The following is a 23,508-nucleotide window of genomic DNA, read 5'->3' on the forward strand; positions in this document are numbered from 1 at the left end:
ACTTCCTGAACTCAGAGACTGTTGGATCTCCTCCACTAGAGAACGATCATTCAGTTCATTCAGACAGTGGAACAGATTGATGCTTTTCTCTCCAGACACATTCTCACTGATCTTCTCCTTGATGTACTGAACTGTTTCCTGATTGGTCTGTGAGCTACTTCCTGTCTGTGTCAGCAGACCTTGTAGGAGTCTCTGATTAGTCTGCAGTGAAAGTCCCAGGAGGAAGCGGAGGAACAAGTCCAGGTGTCCATTTGGACTCTGTAAGGCCTGGTCAACAGCTCTCTGATGGAGAGACTTTAGTTTAGGTTTCTGAAATAAGTTGGCTGTCTGAAGTGTAAATGAGTTTTCCATCAGGTTGACTCCAGAGTTGATGAAGGTCAGATGAACATGAAGAGCAGCCAGAAACTCCTGAACACTCAGATGGACGAAGCAGAACACCTTGTCCTGGTACAGACCCTCTCTCCTCTTTAAAGATCTGTGTGAACACTCCTGAGTACACTGAGGCTGCTCTGATATCGATGCCACACTCTGTCAGGTCTGATTCATAGAAGATCAGGTTTCCTTTCTGCAGCTGATCAAAAGCCAGTTTTCCCAGAGACTTGATCATCTTCCTGCTCTCTGGACTCCAGTGTGGATCTGTTTCAGCTCCTCCATCATACTTGACCTTATTCACTTTGGTCTGAACCACCAGGAAGTGGATGTACATATCAGTCAGGGTTCTGGGCAGCTCTCCTCCCTCTCTGGTCTCCAACACATCCTCCAGAACTGTAGCAGTGATCCAGCAGAAGACTGGGATGTGGCACATGATGTGGAGGCTTCGTGATGTCTTCATGTGGGAGATGATCCTGCTGGCCTGCTCCTCATCTCTGAATCTCTTCCTGAAGTACTCCTCCTTCTGAGGGTCATTGAACCCTCTGACCTCTGTCACCATGCCAACACACTGAGGAGGGATCTGATTGGCTGCTGCAGGTCGTGTGTTATCCAGAGGAGAGCAGAGGGAAGCAGTTTCCCCCTGATGAGGTTTGTCAGCAGAACATCCACTGAGGTGGACTCTGTAGCATCAGTCAGGATCTCCTTGTTGTGGAAGTCCAGTGGAAGTCGACTCTCATCCAAGCCATCAAAGATGAACAGAACCTGGAAGTGTTCAAAGCTGCAGATTTCTTTGGTTTCACTAAAGAAATGATGAACAAGTTCCACCAAGCTGAACTTTTTCTCTTTCAGCACATTCAGCTCTCTGAAGGTGAATGGAAATATGAACTGGATGTTCTGGTGGGCTTTGTCTTCAGCCCAGTCCAGAGTGAACTTCTGTGTTAGGACTGTTTTCCCAATGCCAGCCACTCCCTTTGTCATCACTGTTCTGATTGGTTGATCTCTTCCAGGTGGGACTTTAAAGATGTCTTCTTGTCTGATTGTTGTTTCTGGTCTGTCTGGTTTCCTGGATGCTGTTTCAATCTGTCTGACCTCATGTTCATCATTGACCTCTCCAGTCCCTCCCTCTGTGATGTAGAGCTCTGTGTAGATCTGGTTCAGAAGGGTTGGACTTCCTGCTTTAGCAATCCCCTCAAACACAGACTGGAACTTCTTCTTCAGACCAGATTTCAGTTGATGTTGACAAACTGCAGCCAAATGTCCTAAATTAACACAAAAAGTAAAATGAATAATGAAACAAAGATGGAGATGACTGGATTGAATGTTATTCCATCTTTTTAGACATCAATAAATTTATGATTTATCTATTAGGTTAAATCTTTTTAAAAATCCTCTTACTGCTCTGCAGATGGTCAGCCAGCTCCTCCTGCTTCACCTCCTCAGGATGTTCAGTGTGATCTTCATCACTGCCTCTCTGCTGCTCCCCCTCTGCTCTTCATCATCACCTTCCAACACCTCATCCTCACTCTGACTCTCAGACCGTTCTGGATCATCTGGAATCAGAACCTTCTGGATCTTCTTCAGTTCTTTCTTCACAAAAGTGACAATGTTTTCCTCCAACAACTGGAACATAATAATAGATGAAGGAAACATCGGAGTTTAAATCATGGAGCCAAACACCAGATGGATGTTGAACAGACTGACAGTCCTCTGGACTACAAATTGCAGCATGGAGATAACTGTGAACAGAACCCACAGAAAAGTAGTTGTATATTTACAGACCATAAATATGGAGTCCAGCTGTGTTTGATGCTGCTGGACAGATGAACCACTGGGAACCTCTGAGCTCTGCTGGTCCACTCTGTGGAGGAACCAGGAACAATTAGGAAGTCTGGAAATATTCATCCAGCAGTTTTCATGGAGGAAATCACCAGGAGTTTCACAGTAAAAATACTTGAATCAGTAAAACAGAGCATCACATCAGCACAATACAAAGGAGTAAGAAAGAGGAAAATGGATTACAGTAACACTAGATTCACTCAGATTATGTAAAAAGTTGATATTGCACTTTAAACAGTCCACACTGTCAACAGACTAAATAAAAACTGGGAACATCTAAGTTCATACTGGTTCAGTTTCCACACTGACAGGAATTAAAAACAGCTCACTTCTCTGATGGTGGAGACCCAGAAGACTTAAAGTCAATGTTCTCATCCTTTGACCTGTCGCTCTTCAAGGGCACACAGCTGGGTTCTGGTTCTGGTTCTGGTTTCAGTCTCTGATGGATCCTGACAGAAACATGATGATTAAAACTTAATTAGCAAAGAGGAGCAGCAGCAGCTTCATCACCACGTCTGTTCTGGCCTGATATAGTGAACGCTGTGTGAAAAGGGCTGTGGACAGTTAGAGATGGTGACCTCACCTCTGACCTTTGCTCTGGCTCTCATCTTCCCCACACAGAGTGGTTTTAGAGGGAGGGACTCCCTCCTCTCTGCCTCACACTGATCCATGCTGCTGAATCCACATCAGCTCACACACACACTTTCTAGCTTCACCTGCAGAGGAAACACACATCATTCATCTGCACATCAACTCTGATCATCCTTTACATCATTAGTGCTGGAAAAAGATCAGCTGCTCCTCCTCTGATTGGCTCTTCTTCTCTGCTTCATATCAGTGTCAGGTGAATGCAGTCAGACAGCAGAGAGGCAGAGGAAGCTGCCATCAGCTGCTGCACTTCTACTATCAGTCCACTAGATGGAGACATGGAGCAACATTTACATTCACTGATTCAACCTGAACAACAGGAAGGATTTTAGTTAGTTAATTTTTAATCACTACAAATAAAAAAATTTGTAATCATTTATAGTGATTTGATTATATGCTACATCAAAGATTATATAGATAGATATTTTACTTTGTCTGACCTTGATGGTGGAGAATAGTTTGGTTATAGGCAAGAAAAACATGAAGCACTTTGTAAAGAGAGGAAATCGATGAAACATCATCCTTTCAGTCCTGTTTGATTCCAGTTCATCAGTAATATAATACTGATCTTCAAACAGCAGAAAGATGAAACATTGAGCAGAAATAAGCAGTGAACCTGGTCTCCAAATATTAGAGAGCAGAAACATACAGGAAAATTCCTGAAGACAAAGTTCAAGTAGGAAACAAAGCAAACTTACAGTTTATTCAAACGATCCAAAAAGTTGAAGAACATTTGAAAAACAAATAAAGATCCAACAACATGATCGGAGCCACACCTTAACAGTGTAATTAAAACTGAAAGCAAATGTGATAGAGGTCGCTTAACTGATTGTGTCAAAACTCTTCTGGTTTGTAGTTTCTTCTTTTGCAGCAGGAGAACCAGGAAGTGGAAGGTCTACAGTAAAATCAGAGGCAGGTTTATAAATTATTCATGAAAGAGAGACGTTCTGATAAAAATGAGGATGTACTTACTTTTGATCATAACTAGTGATGATTGTAAAAACATTTTTTGCAATATTTCAGGTTATTTAGCATGTCAGAAAATCTTTTAAAATGGATATAAACTGGATATTTGCATAACTTTTGAAACAAATATCTAATTTCAAAGTAAATATTTATTTGGCAAACTACAATGTTATTCTCCAAAATAACATATGATTTTAAAATTAAATATTTTCAAAGCTAAATTTGTGTATTTTAATTTCTAGTTGTTCAGTGAGAGACTTTATTATGTTAACATGTTTTAATTTTTCCCTCCATTCAGTAACAGTTTGTGAAGATGGTTTAATCAAATTCAATTTTCTCCCAGGTCTTTATTTGTGGTCAATCCCAGAAGACATGTGTGATGACAGACCATACCAAATTCCTCCAATATCTATCTGTGGTTGGAATCCTGGAAATGAACATTTTTAATAGAGTCCTGTTTAAAGGTTTGTCTAACCAAATTAGTTCCACCAGTTTTGTTGATTCATTATTGTGCAAGCTTGAACGTTTCATTGCAGCTTTGTTTTGTTCCTGTTGCATGAGGAACAAAACATGAGTGTTTTTATTTAGTGGCAGAGCTACAGTCATCATCGAAGTTTTCCAAAGCATGGAATCCTGTCATGTCTCTGGTTAAGCTTCTGACCCACATGCAGATATGGGGAACGGGGGCTTCTGGAAGAAATAATAAATTAATGGAGCAGAACGCACCCAAGGACATGCTCTTAGATAAGGTTATCCTAATCTAATATCAGACTATTGACGGGAGACTGAGCTACATGGTTCATGGCCATAAAATGCAATACACAGACACAGCAAACAGATAGACTCCATCATGCCACCACCTTTCGCTCATATCTGAATTGTCTGAATTTTACTATGTGCATACTTCCCTAATATGTATATTCCTCTTTTTACCTTATTACTTTTTTAAAATGTGTTAAGTACTCACTATTAAACCAGAAAAGGAATTAGAACAAACTTAACATCCAGAAAAAAACTACTTCCACAACAGGAACTTTTAGTTTTTATTATTATGTTTAGAAACTGTGGAGTAATCATTACTTTTACAAATTCAAAATAAAATTATAAACTCCAGAGGATACATACTTATCTAGCATCCCAGAAAAACTAGTTTATAAATTACAGACAGCTCATTCTTAAACATGGGGAACTAATATAATAATACTCTTGTTTTCGTATGTCTTTTCTTTGGTTTATTTTGTTTGCATTTCCATCTAATTCATGGAAAGCACTTTAAATTACTGTTGCTGAAAATGTGCTATATCATTAAATTTATCTTACCTTACCATGTGTATAAAGAAGCTTCAGGCTCCTATGATTTGTTCATCTGACAAACATAATTTAAAGAAATGTTGCTCTTTATCACAAATCAAACTGGTAAAACATCTTTTTTGAAGCACAATCCTTCTGTTTTATTTATAACTTTATATTATTGGCAAACTGATCTAAGAACCCTTCAGATAAAGGGGAAATCTGGTGTATGGAGGAATAAATGTACCTCAGTCAAGATATGACTAATCACCATTCATATCATAGTTATAACCATAGCCAGATCAGCTAATGAAATTAGCATCTTGTATTCCCCATATGTAATGATCATAATTTTTAGATATGTAGAAAGTGATATATTTATGTTCAGTTTTATTTGCTGTGACAAAGTATTAGGGCCACACTAAAAAATATATAAAATAAAATTACAAAATGGGTGTTGCCATGTGTGTGACATAATCTTGGTGAGCCAGATTAAAATAAGAAATAAGAGATAAAATAAGCCTTCTGAGAGAACCTACCAGAAAACTGAACCTAGATGTTAGAAGAAAGTCAACATGGATACTGGATAAGATCATTGGGGAAGCCAGAGCTAATCAAAATGTGTCAAAATCTAAAGTGCAGTGAGGCTGGCAGATGAAGGATAATAAGGATGGTGGGAACCACAACTGGTTAACTCTGGGATGGTGAAAAGCCCCAAGTTTTCCAGCAGTTTTTAAATAACTTGTCAGGTTAAAATACCCTAAACACCTTCACACAGACATAGACAAAGGAAAAAAGAGGAAAATGAATTAAAATTTGTTACTCAAGGAGAGAAAGAACAGGGAGCGATTGGTTCACACTCCAAACTTGCTCTGAGTTTCCCCTCTTTCTTTTCCTTTTATTGAAATTCAAGAGCCCTGGTTACATAGTTTAGCAGCTACTGATTAAGGGAGGAGCAAACAACAAACCCTGCTGCTAACATATTTATATATCTTTTCTATACAATGTAGTTTCCTATCTTTCTGCATGCGAGGTCTTAAGTGCAGTTCCATATATCTGGGTCACAAACTTCGACCATTTAATCTTTGAGTGAGGCCAGCCACAGCCCTCCAGAATGGATGGCCTCTCCGTCCACTTTGGCATGCTTATCTCCTCCTGTAGACATCACTAAAAGCCACACATTCTAGAAGCAAACAGTCAAACAGTCTATAAGGATAATGAGTATATGAAATAAAATATATTTAGAAATCTAACAATAACACTAGACTGTTGTCCAGTAAATGAAAAGTCATGAAATTGTGGAATTTGGGTCTCAAAGACAGAAATTCCTGCCTTAGAAAAACTCAAGCAAGAAAGAAGCAACTTCACCGGATGCAAGCAGAAAAACAATGTCTCCTTGAAGAGAAAATTGGTGCTTTGGGTGTAAAGGTGAACAGAATGATAGTCATATTGATAGGAAAGCAAATCCACCTGGAACCCTCAGAATACCTTAAGTCACATTAAGAAAGACTTTAAAATATTGAACCAGACGGGAGAAACAGGACAGACAGACAAGCTTTCTGTCACCACTCTCAGTAACCAGATGGAGTCAGGCAGAAAGAACAGATATTCTGAGGAAGAAATGACTGAAGCCATCATTAACGCCGTCAGCCCTGACCTTCATCTCAGAGATCTGCTGGAAGTGAAGTTGGACCTCACACTCCGCACTCTTACAGTTATATTCAACTATAAAATTGACTCATCATCTGACCTACTGCATGAACAGGAGGTCAGATGAACATCTCCCAAGACCCAAGAGAGTCTGCTCAAGCCTTCCTGTTGAGAGAACTAGAGTTGAGAGAAACACTGCTCTGCATGTCTGGGGAAAAACATGAGGCAGAGCAGTTCAGGCCAAATCTGATCCAACTTAAGTTCCTGCAGTCACTGGAAACAAGTTTGTTGAGTGAAGCCCTGATGTTCCAGTTAAACCCAAAATTGAGCCGCCAAAATATCATAGATGAGGTTTTAACTGAAAAGATACATTACGCTACAAGTCTTGAAATTTAGCAACAAAACATAGTGCTCAATCAAACCATTGAGATTAAATGGAAAACAAGCAGAAGTTCAGAATATTCACTTTCACTCACAACACAGAGACAATGAGAGGGGAGACAGATTAAAAGAGGTGAAAATGTATCAAGAGGAAACAAGTGCAAAGTCAATGGCCAGATTCAGAGACTGAAGTTGATTGAAGGCCTTAAAGCAGATCTGATGGAGATAAAGAAATTACATGGAACAGCAACATCAAAGCTCACACCTGTCAGAACGAAAGGACGCCAAGAAGGCAGAGAAGCTGGGATGGCTGGTATCTATCTGCACTGCTTCACCTCTGGACAAGAAGCCATATTTCTCATGGCTGCAAGCAGAGAAATTTACAGGGAAACAGGAAGGCGCTTATGAGGAGGGACCAGCAGTAACCCGTTTACCCCAGGTCCCTGTGACATTTTATTTATGTAGACCAACACTTAATGCTCATGTGAGCCACCAGGTAATCCCAAAACAATGAATTCCTTCAGTCTGAGAGTTATATTCCCTCACTGCACTAAAACAAGCTCATCAGTCTCTTTGGAGGAAGATGTGCTGTCCAGTGCCATCTTGATAATGTAGGAGAGCTTTATGGGACACAGGGGCTCAGGCAAGTTTAATAAATGGTGACTGGAGAAAGAATCGCCTCTCTCACAAAACACTGAGACCAATCTCAGAAATCCTGTCTGAACCACTGGTAGCCATGACAGCAAATATAGTCAAATGCAATATACTCATATATACTCAGATAGAGACTGAGATTCACTTGGACTGTGACAATCAGCAAACAAAGGCATTTATTGTTTCTGGTTCAGTCTCATATAATTAAAAATGTTGCTGAACAACCAATTACTGAATTTAATGTGACAGAAGAAGTAGAGGGTCAATGGAGAAACATACAGGAAATCAGTCAGACATTCTTAGTGTCAGTTAAAACAGCTAAGTCCATGTTCAAGATGTTGCAGATCCATAAAAACAAACTGTTGGAACAGTGTGCATAGGGAAGAACATTTTCCTCCTAACTCCACCTAGATACAGCACTCAGTACTTGTTCCAGATGAATGGTCGTAGGTACCTGCAGGCCTGCAAAAACAGCAGGTGACTCTCACAGGAAAGGTCAGCATATGTTCAGATCTCTATTATGAAAACAAACAAGCTAGACCTTACCCTGATCCCTCGTACCATCCTCACCTAGAACAAATAAATGCAATGTGTACAGTTACAACACTGAGCCCTGAAAACACATTTGAGAAGCTTGATAATAGCTGTTATTCAGGCCCAGGTAAATGAGATCATCAGTAATGCCCAATCTCAAAATGAGCCTCTTCAGTGGGATCCCCAGATTGACTCAACCTTCTCAGCCCTGATCAGCAGAAAGTGGGTGTCAAGTTTTTCCTCTCTTAAGACCCCTAAGGTTTTCCCAAACTTGAAAAAGGCTTTCTTCCTCCAGAGAGATGCCAGTGACATCTTTTATGCTTTTTTTTCTTCTCTTGCAATAAATCTCATCAGCAGCATCTGAACAGGTAACATTTAGTCACATGAGTAGGTTGAGAACCTACAAAATGATTGGAGAAATATTAATTACAGTTAAGTTAATTTTGACTTTAACTAATATCTCCAGTAATTATTTAATAATTTACTCTTAAGTTAATAGTGAATGAATAAATAAACCATATCCAAACAGTCCAACTAATCTGTTTTCAAGCACTTGAAACCAATGCATGGAAAAAATAAATCTATTTCAATCTTCTGAATTCAATCTGAATCATGTGAACTGCGAATAATGTCCATTTCCTGCCAGTGGTGTCTTTGAGGAAGCTTTCAGTTGAGGTTCTTTGTCTTAAGAGAGATCATTGTGTGACTACAAGTGTGTCAGGTTACCTTATAGGTTTCGCTGCTGAGCTTGAGCAGTGAAAGCAATGGGTGCAGTTTTGCAAGGTGCCAGTTGGGGAGAGATGGTAAATCCATCTGCTCTTTAAACAAGCACATCACTCTCTCCATGACACAACCCCTATGAAAAAGACTTCTAAACCAAAGGACCTCCACTAAGAGGTTAAAGAATGTCTTCGAGAAGTTCTGATAGAAACATAAAATGTCAAGATTTTCTCTGTTTAATTTTTCAAAGTACCATCACTTAGCCTTCATCAACTAGAATAAAGATGGGAATGTATAACTGTAAGGGAATTATGAAAAAAATCTCGACATTTAAAAAGAAACAGTACTGAATGAGCAGCAAATGAATGAAATGCAGAAAAAAATGTTTATTGTTCACTAAAAATATGAAAAACAACTGCAACAAAGTATTTAACATTTGAATTAATATGTATTAAGAAAATAAGAGCTAACAGAAACATCAAATGTTCAGTGATTGAGAAATATTGTTGGAAATTCCCAAAAATCTGAGTGATGAGTGAAACGAAAAAAACCAAGACAGAAAAAAACATCCTGAGACTTATTGTAAATCTTTGACTGGAAACAGTAAAACAACATGTGGATTTTGGAGTAATCCCAGCTTCCATGTTTTAAGGACTGCCAAAAGACGAAATTGGTAAAGAACTGTGTTGAAGAATTTCACCAAGAAAAAGTTTGGAGCCATGAACACAAGTTTCTGAAAAGGCTGAACTATCATTTAAGCTGTGAGAAAGTTTCTCACTCAAGAGGACACTCTTTTGACTCAGCTCAGCACAGAAACACTGAGGAAGCAAAATTGGACCACCAGAACCCAAATCCAGGAATCAGAGGTTCAGTGAATGTGGTGTTGAAGGTGTGGAGGAGAATCAGTGAGTCAGAGGAGACTCTGTAGAAGGACAGAATGCCAGCAGGACAGTTCACATACACTGCTACTCTGTTAGAGACAGAGGAGGAGGAGAGACGAGTTTCTATGTTATTGTGCCTGACAGAGTAACCAACATCAGAGCATCTCAGACTCCAGGAATGATCTTCAGATCCAAACCAACAGTTTGTAATGTCTCCTTTCCTCCTGATTCTTCTGTAATTCACTGATATATTAACTTCTCCTCTCCACTCAACCTCCCAGTAACAGCGACCAGTCAGACCAGTTCTACACAGCAGCTGAAGATCATCAAATCTGTCTGGATGATCAGGATATGACTGAAGCTGCACCACACATGTCACCTTCCTGTTGTCTTCAGACAGTTTGAGTTTTGTGTTCAATTTCAAGGCTGCTGTTTCTCTGTCAGATTCCCTCAGGTCTCCACAGCAGAGAGATGGATCACGGCGCTCTTCCTCCACCTCCTCTCCGCGCCCCATCCTCATCCTCCACCACCTCCACTGAGTTCTGATGGGGTCGGTTCAGATCCTCTCTGGAGATCAGACACCAGAACAGAGGCGGATCAGAACCAAAGCCAGCAGCTCTGCTGAAGCCCAGGAGAACTCTGAGTCCAGATGTGGACCCTGGTCTCCTCCAGAACCTCCTCTGTTCTGCTGTGGAGGAACTGTGTGGCTCCAGTTCTGCAGCAGGACCTTCTCAGCTGCAGCAGAAGAAGAAAGGACTTCCTGTGTTCAGATTGGATAGAAACCTGGATATTTTCTAGCTTGTGGTTCTGCTTCCAGCGTAGATGTTCTCCAGGGTTCTGATCTGGATCTAGTGGACTGTAGAGCTCATCAGGTTTCCTCTCATCCACTTTGAGATCTTCAGCCTCCTTTAGATTCAACCTGAAGCTTCTTCTGACAGATTAGCTGCAGCTGATATTTAGCATGATGTTTATTATTCTAGCCTCAGTTTTCTGTTCTTCATGTGACTCCACTGAATCCAACTCTGATGTCGTCCACTTCACAATGATGAAGATCCGTTTTTCTTTCACTTCCTGCTGATTTCTTTCCAAAGCTCCATTTTTTCCAGGAGGATCTTCAATGTTCTCTTTAGATGATGAAGGAACTCAGACTGACTCCACCCGGCTGGTGCTCCAGGTGAGCAGAAACAAACAAACCCTGAAGTCATCTCTGCAGACCAGCTTTAGATTTGGACCCTGAACATCAAGCTTCAGTAACGTCTCAGTTAAAGTTTGTTTCCAGATCTGAGATCAGAAAGTTCTGGAACAAACTGGTTGCTCTCCAGTTTGATGATGTTTCCAACCTGAATGTTCATCCATTTTCTTCTCTCAGCCTGGAAAGAAAATCCTCTAAATTATCTGGCTTGTTAAAAAACTGTTTTATTAGTAAAATCTTGGAATCTTGACTCACTCTTTGTGTATCAGGACTTTCACCTTGCAGTTATTCACCTGAAATGAAGAGGAATTGTTTATTTTTGGTCTAAGAATAAAATGTTTTTGTAAGGATCATGTAATCACATCCTGGAAAATCCTTCAGAGTTTATCTTTGCTCTAAAGTTATGAAAACCCGAAACCTCTCCCTTTTTAACAGAGATCAATAACCAAACACTCTGATCTTTGCTTAATCTGCCAGTTTGACAAATATAAATGAACATCGCTTCAAAATGTGTGTATTTATTACTTCTGAGTGGGAAAGTGCTTCTGAAATGGAGCAGGAAATACATTTCATAACAGCTGATTTGCATGTGATCAAGACAAGAAGGCAGCGGTCAACACACACACACCCAGTGATGTGTTCACACACACTCTGCAGAACTTTGTGTTCATCAGGAGGTCGATTGTTTCAGGTTTGAGCTAAAACAGAAGCAGCAGCACTTCCTCTACAGGAGAAAACACACGAGGTCATGAAGTCAAGCTTTGTGACAGTAAATAAAACACATGAATAATCTCTTAGTTTGCTAAATTATAATAAAACATGATATTTATATTGTGAGCAATTAAATTATTTTAGCTTGGATTGGCTCTGAACACATCATAAATCACTGATTCATTATAAAAACTTTGACTAGACTCAGAGTAGACTTATGTAAATATACATGATGAAGTATTTAAATTCAGCATTTCACTGAAAAAGTAATTAAAGTGTAGATACAGGGATAAAGATTAGCATGCTAACCCCTCAGGTATCCCATCAGCCACTTGGGTTTCAGGATGACCAACATTTTTAAACATGGCTGCTAATTTTGAGCCTTTAAAACCAGATATGGACATTAAATGTTCCCTGTTAGAAATTCAGGTTTTAACTTATGGATCTTTGTCAGTAAATTTGATTTAATTATTGGGGAATAATAATAAAAAAAATTGTCAAGGAATAAACTAAAAATTAGGTTTTTGGAGGTGAAACTATTAATTGTTGAATAAAAATGGAAAATTAATCATGTAGGATTAATTAGATTATTTTATGGTGAAATTTGAAACTGTTACAATTTTACAGAATATTCTTATAAAATCAACAAGTAACTTATTTTAATTTGATCATTTTAGAAACAAAACTTATTTTTAAAGGAATAACATTAAGAGACTGGTGTTTTTAGAATTTGTTATATTTAATGAATAATTACTGGGTATAGCCAGTGAAAAACACTAATTTATTTAACATTTTTACAGATTGATTGAATTAATCTAAAGATGATTGGTCTTAGAATCAATAACGATTAATTGATCAGTGGCAACTCTCTTAAAAATAGTTTTCTCCTGTATAAAGAGAGCTAACCATCTTTTCATACAATAAAGGAATTTAGAAAAAAACACATTACATTTGTACTTTCACTTTGTGTAAAGAGTATTAAGTACTAATTGAATTCATATAAAACATGCAGTTTTTTCATGTTATTGAACGTAGGCAGCCTTCAAAATGAGCGGTCCTTATTTTTCTGTGATGCTTCCAGTCTCTGCGTTGTCCTGTTTCCCCTTGATTGTTCCCAGGTGTTTCTCGTTTCTGTGATTACCATCTGTGTATTTAATCCCACGGTTGTCCTTTGTTCCTCATCGGGTCCTCATCGTTCTTCACGTCATTTTGTCAAGCCTGTTCTTCTGTCCACCAGGATGAACAGTTGCTACAGGCGTTGAGCCCTGGCTTCAGCTCAGCCATGCTGCCTGTTTTTGTGTTTCCACTTGGACTATTTTTACTATTAAAACCATCATTTAACTATCCTGGGTTTTCTGCCTGCTGCTTCACCACCAGTATACCAGCATCTCTTGATAGAGTGAAGCTATGACAAGAAAACAAACTGAAAAACATGGGGATCCTGGAATAATCCTGGAATAATCCTGGAATAATCCCAGCTTCCATCTTTAAAGGACTGAAGAAGAAAAAGTTTTCCAAGGACTCAATCAGAATCGTTTCACAAAGAAATAGATTGTAGAGACTGAACTATCTGTTCAACAGTGAGAGTTTCTCTGACAGGAGGAAAAACTTTAGACTCTTTAGACTCAAATCAGCTCAGAAACACTGAAGAGGAATCAGAACTGGACCAGAACCCAAATCCAGGAATCAGAGGTTCAGTGAATGTGGTGTTGAAGGTGTGGAGGAGGATCAGTGAGTCAGAGGAGACTCTGTAGAAGGACAGAATGCCAGCAGGACAGTCCACATACACTGCTACTCTGTTAGAGTCAGAGGAGGAGGAGAGACGAGTTTTTATCTTATTGTGACAAACAGAGTAACCATCATCATCAGAGCATCTCAGACTCCAGGAATGATCATTCCATCCAAACCAACAGTCTATACTGTTTCCTTTCCTTCTGATTCTTCTGTAACTCACTGATATAAAACTTCTCCTCTCCACTCAACCTCCCAGTAACAGCGACCAGTCAGACCAGTTCTACACAGCAGCTGAGGAAGATCAAATCTGTCTGGATGATCAGGATATGACTGAAGCTCCTCCTCATATGTCACCTTCCTGTTGTCTTCAGACAGTTTGAGTTTTCTGTTCACTGTGTTCGTGTCGATGGTGAGTTGACAGGAATCTGATGGAGAGAACAAACACAATCCAGCTGCAGTTATTGATCATTTATTGACACTTTGACTCCTGAATGAGTGATGTGACAGTTTGAAGATGATTGAATGTGAGCTGCTTTGTTGTCATGAATCAGATGAAAAACACACTTACATTTCCTCAGACCTGGAGTCAAGAATCGGCCTCCAGCAGGCTCCACCCTGAAAGGAGGAGGGGGGTCAGACCATCAGTCTCTTTCAGCAGCAAACATGGACATTACATGTCTCTCAGACACACATTGTCCTCCACAGAGACAGGAACAGTCCAACATCTGGATTGCAAACTGCAGTGGATGTAGGAAGGACAGTTGGTGCTGCTGCAGCACAACTCATTTCTCCAAACACAGGAAAAGCTCCAACAGAGAGGAGAAAGGAAATCCCTCAGTAACAACCTGAAGAAACTCACTGAAGCCTAAAAGGACATCAGGAAACTAAGGAAACATTTCTGGAAGCTCCACCTGATTAATAATCAGCATTAAAATACAATCAATCTAAACTCTGATCAACACCTGGATACCTGATCCATCCACACTCCCACACACAGATGAAGGAATGAAACACTAAACAGCCCTGCTGCTGAAAACCTCTGTGGCCTCACTGTAATATCCAGAAATACAAACATTCAAAAGGAGAAGCTGCATCACATTCAACAAAGATTCAACAAGAATCAAAGATTTGATCTCTGAGCTCAGACTCACAAACCAGGGAGAGGCTTCCATCATCACACACCTCTGACAAACACCTCCAACCTTTCAGCACTTCCTCTACCAACCAGCACCACCAGGTGGCGCTGCACACATTTACAATGAGCCCAAGAAGAAGAGCAGCATCCTGAATCCAGCAGCTGCAGTAATGGCTTGAAAGTGTCCAAGGAGCATCTGGAACCAGAACCAGCAGATCCAACAGTCCAGAGAGTCTTTGTTTACATCTTTCCTCTCAGATTTCCAAGCTGCTTTGAGAGGGAAATGACATCATCACTCTACTGATGATGTCACGCTCTGATGTCACTGACCAGGAGCTGCTGGACTTCTACATTTCCAGCATGGAGGACAGAGAAGATCTCAGCTCTGATGAGGAGCTGGCCTGCCTTAACACTGATTGAGGGTCAAAGAAATATTTCCAGATGAAGTCAGACTAAAATGTTGGATTGTCCTGCTGTTGCAATCAGAGGCCAAGAAGAAGCTTCAAGTTCTTCTCCTGTTCAGCTCCACGTTCCTGTCAGAGACTTCAGCTCCTCATGAGGAGAACAACTAAAGCCTGGAACAGACTGACACCAACATCCTGACATCTCATCCCTGAACAAAGCTTTGCAGCATCAAGGTGACTCTTAGCACCATATATGGACAGATTTCCTCTAAAGGGGCGGAGCCTGGATTGGAGGAACCATCAGCAGCTTCCAGGAACAAACCTTGGGAACCTCTGGAGGAGACATGGAGATGAGATTCCTGCTTTAATCAGTGGATTCATTGATAGAAAACATGAAATGTCTGAGAGCTGCAGCTCCATTTTCTACAGATCTGCTGGAACATCAGATAGAAATGAAGAATTTCATCATTTCACATCAAATCTGTTCATCTTCCAGAGATACAACTGAATTATTGAGCTGAACTGGTTCCAAAGGTCTGGATGGTAAAAACATCCATTGTTTTTCTGTCTCATTAGTTTCCAGAAAGAGTTGAAATGTTTCAGCAGCTTTTATCCAGCAGCTCAGTAAAGATCTCTCCTCTTTCCAACCTGATTTAGTCCATGAAGCAGAACATCTCTGCTGCTGCAGCAACAGGAGGAAACTTCTCCAGCTCTCAACTTCTACACTCTGACTGCTTGGAAACAGATCAGGGAGGAACAGCCTTTCTCCAGGCTGCTCCTCCTGACTCTAGCGCCACCTACTGGAGGACAAACTACCATACAAATAAAACTGCTAAACTCTGCCTCAAACAGTTTGCTTCATGTTTGTGTGTATTTTTGGTTTCATTAAGTCCTGAAAGTTGTGAATCTTTGTTTCACTTTTTGAGAACTTTTCCACATCCATCTGACCATTTTCTGATCTTTCCTCATTTGGGCTGATTGGTCTAGATCTCCATGAATATTCTTTTAAAGTCCAAATTGTTTCCCAGCTGTGTCTCTACAATTACATATCATATCTTTTATATGACATCATAAATCTGCATATTTTTAACTTATTTTTAAATCAGCCAATCAGCTTCTTGTATTTCCTCAGTAGATCCATCAGTGGAAGCCCCGCCCAGCCCATGATGATCCTGGTTTGTGAAGACAGAGAGACAAACTGAACTCTGATAGGAAACAGTTTCAACTGATTTTCTCTCTCCAACCTCTTGGTTCCACATGGAGCTATATTTGGCCCCCTGCTGCTCTGAATACCATGTTATTGTGGTTCAGTAGATGGGTTGGTTTCCCAGGTTCATTCAGAACCATGTGAAAGATTCTTATAGTTTTAAATGGGCTGCTGTTTGAAAAGTTACACAACCAAAATTACAAGAGAAAAATTGAGTTATTAAACTGTAATAAGAGATAAAATGGGGTTCAAAATGTTATCCATTCATTTATAAATGATATGACTGTATACCAGCTTCAAACTAAATGTTTTCCAGCAGACTGACTAAAGACATTTCTCCCTCTTCCTCCTCTATCAGACCTTCTCTGCTCCTGCAGCAGGTTCCTCCATACCTGAGAGCTTCCAGTCTCCAGTGTGGATCCTTCAGTCCAGCCGACAGCAGCTTCACTCCTGAGTCTCCTGGATGATTGTAGCTCAGGTCCAACTCTTTCAGATGGGAGGGGTTGGAGGTCAGAGCTGAGGCCAGAGAAGCACAGCCTTCCTCTGAGACCAAACAGCCTGATAAGCTGCAGACACACAATTCATCACATGATGAGAAAATGACAACATTGAGGTAGAAACCAAGGACTGAACGGACGGACGGATGGCCCAGAGTTACCTGAGAGTTTCCAGGTTGCAGTTTGGACTCTTCAGTCCCAGCAGAGAGAAGCTTCACTCCTGAATCCTGCAGGTTGTTGTTACTCAGGTCCAGTTCTCTGAGACTGGAGGACTGGGAGCTGAGAACTGAGGACAGAGCTTCACAGCTTCTCTCTGAGGTTACAGCCACTCAGTCTGAGGAGACAGGGAGGAAAATATTATTAATACAAGCCTTCTGTTTCCAGTCAACAATGTTTTTTGTTGATTTGAAAGAACATTTTTATTTTACATATTTCTATTTGTTCTGAACTGTTTAATTTTATAGTTTATATCCATGCAGAAGGAAGTCGTTTCTTTTTTACAGAAACCCCCAATGTTTAAGGAATCATCAATGTTTGTGTTACTTTCCAGTCAACAATATTCTTGGACTTATTGAAGAATAGGTCATATTTTTCAAACTTTATTCTATAGTTGGGACTCTGACATTGAAGAACTGAACTACAGGCAATAAGGAGGCTGGCAAGAGAAATATTACTACATTAATCCAGTGTCAGTTTTAACAGAAAGAGTCCATTGAAAATCTAGTCTGAATATCAGCATCAGAGCTGGTTTGAGGGAAAACACCAGCTTCAACAAAAGCAGAGAGAATCTCAGATTATATCTTTCCATTTTTAACTGGTCGGATTCAGAGATGGAAAACTGAGCAGTGACTGACAAAAACTGTTCCTTTGAGCAACAAGTTAACTATTCAGCTTCAAACTAAATGTTTTCCAGCAGACTGACTAAAGACATTTCTCCCTCTTCCTCCTCTATCAGACCTTCTCTGCTCCTGCAGCAGGTTCCTCCATACCTGAGAGCTTCCAGTCTCCAGTGGATCCTTCAGTCCAGCCGACAGCAGCTTCACTCCTGAGTCTCCTGGATGATTGTAGCTCAGGTCCAACTCTTTCAGATGGGAGGGGTTGGAGGTCAGAGCTGAGGCCAAGAAGCACAGCCTTCCTCTGAGACCAAACAGCCTGATAAGCTGCAGACACACAATTCATCACATGATGAGAAAATGACAACATTGAGGTAGAAACCAAGGACTGAACGGACGGACGGATGGCCCAGAGTTACCTGAGAGTTTCCAGGTTGCAGTTTGGACTCTTCAGTCCAGCAGAGAGAAGCTTCACTCCTGAATCCTGCAGGTTGTTGTTACTCAGGTCCAGTTCTCTGAGACTGGAGGACTGGGAGCTGAGAACTGAGGACAGAGCTTCACAGCTTCTCTCTGAGAGGTTACAGCCACTCAGTCTGAGGAGACAGGGAGGAAAATATGTTGTTAAACAATTCTTCAAAATTTTATGTTTTATGTTCCAGTCAATGATAGTGTTGGATAAATTGTCATGTTATTTGTCAAATATTTGTTATTCTCATGTATCTTTATAATGTATCTTTTCTTATATGCTTTTATTGTTTAGTTTCATCTTAGCATTAAGAATGTTTCTGTATTGTTGAATTACTCTGATTCTCAGAAGGCCTCACTGAAAGAAATCAGTGACATCAGGTTTCTGTAGGGTTATCTCTCAGCGGGAAGCAAGGCCTCTTTGACCGGCTAGATTACTATGAAACTGACTGTGAAGATGTACAACTTGCTCTGTTTAACTCTGTGTCTGGAACGAGACTATCTAGTGCCAGATACCTTGTGTTATAGTTAGTGATTGTCATTGGTGCTGTCGCTATGTGATGAAGTGTTTTCCCCTCCCTTTAGAGTTACACTGTTTCTTTGTGATTAGGGATCCTGAAAACAATAAAAAGAGAGGAGCAGGCAAATGTGTTTTCAGAGCAGCAGAAGATTGTAACTGAAAGCACATGACTGTCTGTTCTCCTCGTGAGTAAGAAAGAATCTAACTCTCTTGTCTTTCCTGTGTTTGTTTAATAGGTGTTAATCCTGAAAGATTAACACCAATTGAACAGATTGAAAAGAATATCATATTTTCCACATCTTTAATCCTGGCACAATACATGGTAGTTCACATGTGTTGTGAACAGCTTTATTCTATAGTTGGGCCTAAAGTCTTAAGAGACTACAATACAGCAGCCATCAAGGAGGCTGGCAAGAGAAACATTAATTTCTGTAATGAGCTGCATTAATCCAGTGTCAGTTTTCAGTAGGAAAAATAATTTCTGCTGCTTGAATTTGCAGCATTATGAATAATTACCTATGAGAGCTGATCTCTCTTTTGCTCATCATCTGCTAGAGGTCAATATTGAGAAGACAAACTGATGAAGCAACACTCAATATTTATCTCATCATTGACAAATTTCTATCAAAGATAACTGCATTAACAATGTGTGTCCTTACAGAGCTTTGTTGGAGGCTTTAACCACTGGCAGCAGCCTCAGAAGAGCCTCCTCTGAAGCAGAGTATTTCTTCAGGTCAAACACATCCAGATCTTTTCCTGATGACAATAAGATGAAACCCAGAGCTGACCACTGAGCAGGACAGTTTATCTGTGGAGAGACTTCCTGAACTCAGAGACTGTTGGATCTCCTCCACTAGAGAACGATCATTCAGTTCATTCAGACAGTGGAACAGACTGATGCTTTTCTCTGGAGACACATTCTCACTGATCTTCTCCTTGATGTACTGAACTGTTGTCTGATTGGTATTTGAGCTACTTCCTGTCTTTGTCAGCAGACCTTGAAGGAGTCTCTGATTGGTCTGCAGTGAAAGTCCCAGGAGGAAACGGAGGAACAAGTCCAGGTGTCCATTTGGACTCTGTAAGGCCTGGTCAACAGCTCTCTGATGGAGAGACGTTAGATTAGGTTTATTAAATAATAATAAAAACTTCTTAGATGTTTGTTTTTCTTCCATCAGGTTGACTCCAGAGTTGATGAAGGTCAGATGAACATGAAGAGCAGCCAGAAACTCCTGAACACTCAGATGGACGAAGCAGAACACCTTGTCCTGGTACAGACCTCTCTCCTCTTTAAAGATCTGTGTGAACACTCCTGAGTACACTGAGGCTGCTCTGATATCGATGCCACACTCTGTCAGGTCTGATTCATAGAAGATCAGGTTTCCTTTCTGCAGCTGATCAAAAGCCAGTTTTCCCAGAGACTCAATCATCTTCCTGCTCTCTGGACTCCAGTGTGAATCTGTTTCAGCTCCTCCATCATACTTGACCTTCTTCACTTTGGTCTGAACCACCAGGAAGTGGATGTACATCTCAGTTAGGGTTCTGGGCAGCTCTCCTCCCTCTCTGGTCTCCAACACATCCTCCAGAACTGTAGCAGTGATCCAGCAGAAGACTGGGATGTGGCACATGATGTGGAGGCTTCGTGATGTCTTCATGTGGGAGATGATCCTGCTGGCCTGTTTCTCATCTCTGAATCTCTTCCTGAAGTACTCCTCCTTCTGAGGGTCATTGAACCCTCTGACCTCTGTCACCATGCCAACACACTGAGGAGGGATCTGATTGGCTGCTGCAGGTCGTGTGGTTATCCAGAGGAGAGCAGAGGGAAGCAGTTTCCCCCTGATGAGGTTTGTCAGCAGAACATCCACTGAGGTGGACTCTGTAGCATCAGTCAGGATCTCCTTGTTGTGGAAGTCCAGTGGAAGTCGACTCTCATCCAAGCCATCAAAAATGAACAGAACCTGGAAATGTTCAAAGCTGCAGATTTCTTTGGTTTCACTAAAGAAATGATGAACAAGTTCCACCAAGCTGAACTTTTTCTCTTTCAGCACATTCAGCTCTCTGAAGGTGAATGGAAATATGAACTGGATGTTCTGGTGGGCTTTGTCTTCAGCCCAGTCCAGAGTGAACTTCTGTGTTAGGACTGTTTTCCCAATGCCAGCCACTCCCTTTGTCATCACTGTTCTGATTGGTTGATCTCTTCCAGGTGGGACTTTAAAGATGTCTTCTTGTCTGATTGTTGTTTCTGGTGTGTGTGGTTTCCTGGATGCTGTTTCAATGTGTCTGACCTCATGTTCATCATTGACCTCTCCAGTCCCTCCCTCTGTGATGTAGAGCTCTGTGTAGATCTGGTTCAGAAGGGTTGGACTTCCTGCTTTAGCAATTCCCTCAAACACAGACTGGAACTTCTTCTTCAAACCAGATTTAAGTTGATGTTGACAAACTGCAGCAACATGTTCTAAATTAACACAAAAAGTAAAATCAATAATGAAACAAAGATGGAGATGACTGGATTGAATGTTATTCCATCTTTTCAGACATCAATAAATTTATGATTTATCTATCAGGTTAAATCTTTGTAAAAAAATCCACTTGCTGCACTGTAGGCGATCTGCCAGCTCCTGATTCATTTTCCTCAGGAAGTTCAGTGTGATCTTCATCACTGCCTCTCTGCTGCTCCTCCTCTGCTCTTCATCCTCACCTTCCAGAACCTCATCATCATCTCTTAGACTCTCAGACCATTCTGGATCATCTGGACTCAAAATCTTCTGGATCTTCTTCAGCTCATTCTTCACAAAAGTGACAATGTTGTCCTCCAGCAACTGGAACAGAATAGATGAAGGAAACATCAGAGTTTAAATCATGGAGCCAAACACCAGATGGATGTTGAACAGACTGACAATCCTTTGTAATACAAATTGCAGCATGGAGATGAATTTAGTGATACCAAGAAGATAAATGTGAACAGAACCCACAGAAAAGTGGTTGTATATTTACAGACCATAAATATGGAGTCCAGCTGTGTTTGATGCTGCTGGACAGATGGACCACTGGGAACCTCTGAGCTCTGCTGGTCCACTCTGTGGAGGAACCAGGAACAATTAGGTCAGGAAATATTCATCCAGCAGTTTTCACAGAGGAAATCACCAAGAGTTTCACACTAAAAATACTTGAAGCAATAAAACAGAGCATTACATCAGCACAATACAAAGGAGTAAGAAAGAGGAAAATGGATTACAGTAACACTAGAATCACTCAGATTATGTAAAAAAGTTGATATTGCACTTTAAACACTCCACACTGTCAGCAGAATAAATAAATCTGGGATATTCTTACTGGTTCAGTTTCCACAGTTACAGCAGTTAGAAACATCTCACCTCTCTGATGGTGGAGATCCAGGAGATTTAAAGAAAATCAACTCATCCTTTGACCTGTCACTCTTAAAGGACACACAGCTGGGTTCTGGTTCTGGCTCTGGTTTGAGTCTCTGATGGATCCTGACAGAAACATGATGATTAAAACTTAATCAGCAAAGAGGAGCAGCAGCAGCTTCATCACCACGTCTGTTCTGGCCTGATATAGTGAACGCTGTGTGAAAAGGGCTGTGGACAGTTAGAGATGGTGACCTCACCTTTGACCTTTGCTCTGGCTCTCATCTTCCCCACACAGAGTGGTTTTAGAGGGAGGGACTCCCTCCTCTCTGTCCTCACACTGATCCATGCTGCTGAATCCACATCAGCTCACACACACTTTCTAGCTTCACCTGCAGAGGAAACACACATCATTCATCTGCACATCAACTCTGATCATCCTTTACATTATTAGTGCTGGAAAAAGATCAGCTGCTCCTCCTCTGATTGGCTCTTCTTCTCTGCTTCATATCAGTGTCAGGTGAATGCAGTCAGACAGCAGAGAGGCAGAGGAAGCTGCCATCAGCTGCTGCACTTCTACTATCAGTCCACTAGATGGAGACATGGAGCAACATTTACATTCACTCATTCAACCTGAACAACAGGAAGTATTTTAGTTAGTTAATTATTAATCTCTACAAGTGGATTATCAGCTGCATTAAATGTTAACTATTTAATAATTTGACTGAATCAATAATAATATTTTAATAATATTTTATTTTGAAAGGAAGCAACAGGAAACTGTTGTTGACATTAATGGTGGAGACTAGAGTTCAGTACCAGGAAATAAAAACATGAATTAGTTCGGAGAAGAAAACAGTGAAACATCAGCTGTTCATCATGATGATTGATTCCAGTTCATCAATAATCTAATAATCCTGTAGATTAGCCTTCAAACAGCAGATATTAAAGTTTCAGCTGAAATCAAAAGTGAAACTTTTCCACAAACATCAGAGATTAGAAACAATCAGGAAAAAGTTAAAGTGATGAAAAATTAAAGAAATAAACAAATTAAACTGACAGTTTGTTCAAACGATCCAAAGAGTTAAAGAAGAAAATTTAAACAACAAACTGAGACTCTACAAACGGACTGGAGCCGCACCTGAACAGGTGAATCCAAACTGAAAATAAATGTGACGGATGTTGTATAACTGATGACGTCACAGCTCACCTGACTTGTAGTTTTTTCCTCCAGAGCAACAGAACCAAGTAGAAGCTCTGAGGTGAAATCAGAGGCAGGTTGATAAAATCTTAAAGAGGAAGAAGAGAAATTATGATAAAATGAGGGTGTACTTACTTTTGATCATGACTGTAGTGATGATTGATAGAAACAGAAAATACTAACAGTATTTTAGTTTATTCATCATGTCATAAAGAAAAAGTTGTGAAAATGCATTTTTCAAACAAATATTTTCATCATGTCATCCAAACGTTCATTATAGACTAAATATTTAATTCACAATCTAAATATTTA

At 40.3% G+C, this 23,508-nt stretch overlaps 1 long non-coding RNA gene across 1 annotated transcript; it reads right to left on the reverse strand.

Moving 5' to 3' along the window:
* Positions 1-2,174: 2,174 nt before the first annotated feature.
* LOC129379630 (uncharacterized) lies at positions 2,175-2,856 on the reverse strand. The gene is made up of 3 exons (XR_008608206.1): positions 2,792-2,856; positions 2,538-2,657; positions 2,175-2,230 (listed from the first exon to the last, which is right to left on the reverse strand). It is a non-coding gene; the product is annotated as an uncharacterized LOC129379630 (long non-coding RNA).
* Positions 2,857-23,508: the final 20,652 nt, after the last annotated feature.

Source organism: Poeciliopsis prolifica, unplaced genomic scaffold (assembly GCF_027474105.1).
Source record: "Poeciliopsis prolifica strain line A6 unplaced genomic scaffold, Auburn_PproV2 SCAFFOLD059, whole genome shotgun sequence".
In the NCBI taxonomy this organism is placed as follows: Eukaryota; Metazoa; Chordata; class Actinopteri; order Cyprinodontiformes; family Poeciliidae; genus Poeciliopsis; species Poeciliopsis prolifica.